This window comes from Vombatus ursinus, unplaced genomic scaffold (genome assembly GCF_900497805.2).
Source record: "Vombatus ursinus unplaced genomic scaffold, bare-nosed wombat genome assembly UNPS02014786.1, whole genome shotgun sequence".
Lineage (NCBI taxonomy): Eukaryota > Metazoa > Chordata > Mammalia > Diprotodontia > Vombatidae > Vombatus > Vombatus ursinus.
Window position 1 is genome coordinate 49,986,787 of NW_020954564.1, and position 1,632 is coordinate 49,988,418.

Here is a 1,632-nt window from a genome sequence, read left to right on the forward strand (position 1 = left end):
CCTCAAGTCTTCTTTTCTTTTTTTCTTTTTCTTTTTTTTTGCAAGGCAATCGGGGTTAAGTAACTTGCCCAGGGTCACACAGCTAATAAGTGTCAAGTGTCTGAGGCTGGATTTGAACTCAGGTCCTCCTGACTCCAAGGCTGGAACTCTATCCACTGCACCACCTAGCTGCCCTTCTTCTTTTCAATAATAATAATAATAGCTAACATTTATGTAGCATGCACCATGTGCAGGCATTATACTAAGCACTTTACAATTTTTATCTCATTTGATCCTCACAACAACTTTGGGAGGTAGGTGCTATTATCTCCATTTTATAGATGAGGAAACTGAGGTAAACAGCAGTTAAGTGACATGTTTGAGATCTGAATTTGACTTCCTGACTCTAGGCCCAGTTCTTTATCCCCTGAGCCACATAGCTGTCCCTAATTCCTTAAAATTCTTCTAGCACTTTCCTTGCATCTCTCCTTCAGACTTATCTCACCTACCCGATATTATATTTATCTGTGTCCCCTTGCCCCCTCTGGCCCCCCCCCCCAGCACATTGTCAGCTACTTGATAACTTGCTGCAGTCATGAGCTTGGTGATAACAGTATTTTCTGTTGTCCTGGGATCAGTCAAGTTCGGAAGACTATTGTCATTAGTTTGGACACAGTGTGATACATTTTTTCTCCCACAACAACTTTAGGAGGCCCATCATTTAAGTCAGAGAAGGGGTGATTTGGAAGAAGTATCCACCCTAAAGAAAATCGCAGATCCTTGACACAAGTAAAAGGTCTCCCTAGTGCTTAGCACGCGCTTTGCATGCATTCATGTTGAATTTGGCAAAATATAAACACAGGATCTTAAGATTATGAGAAGTCCCCCTGAAATGTGGGGCCAGGAGGCTCCTTTGCCCTGTAGTGTCCCCGGGAGCTGTGACTGGGGCAGGGAAGGATCTGCCCTGGGGCCACATGGAGAGCGCCCAAGAAAGCCGGGCACTTTCCTACTGCAGCTGCCCGGGGCGCGGCAGGGGAGCTGGGGGGACTTCTTCCTACTGTTTCTAAGATTGGCAAAGGCCGGGCCCCTTCACAGGAGGAAAGGGAGGCCCAAAGAGAGGCCAGGGCTCGGCAGGGACCACGGCGGCTCAGCAGAAGAGGCAGGACTTGAACCCGAGTCTGAAGGCTCTGCTCGTGCCTCCGGGGCTCTCGGGCCAGGGCAGCAGGGCGGGAAGGAGCCTGGGGGCCACGAAACCCACGTCCCAGAAAGTTTCAGCAACTTGCCCGAGGTCTCGGGCAGTCAAGCAGCGGAGCCGAGCCCGGAATCCCTGTCGTCGGACTCCAGAACCGCTGCGTCGAGATTCGGGTTCGAATGCAGTCGCTGCCTCGTGGCGGGGCTCTGGACACAGCGTCCTCACCTTCATCAGGAAGGCGCAGCTGTCCCAAGTGCTCAGCCGCCAGCTGCCGGGGCTGGTACGCGCTCCGCTCCGGGGCCCCTCGCAGCTCCTCCCTGCCCCGCCTCTCCCCACCCCTCCCTCCGGCCGGAAGCGGTGGCGCCCGAGGGGGCGGGGCTCACGGGAAACGCTTCCGGGTGGACGGGGGGGCTGAGGCGGCGGTGGCTGAGGAGGCGGCGGCGGCGGCGGCGGCGGCGGCG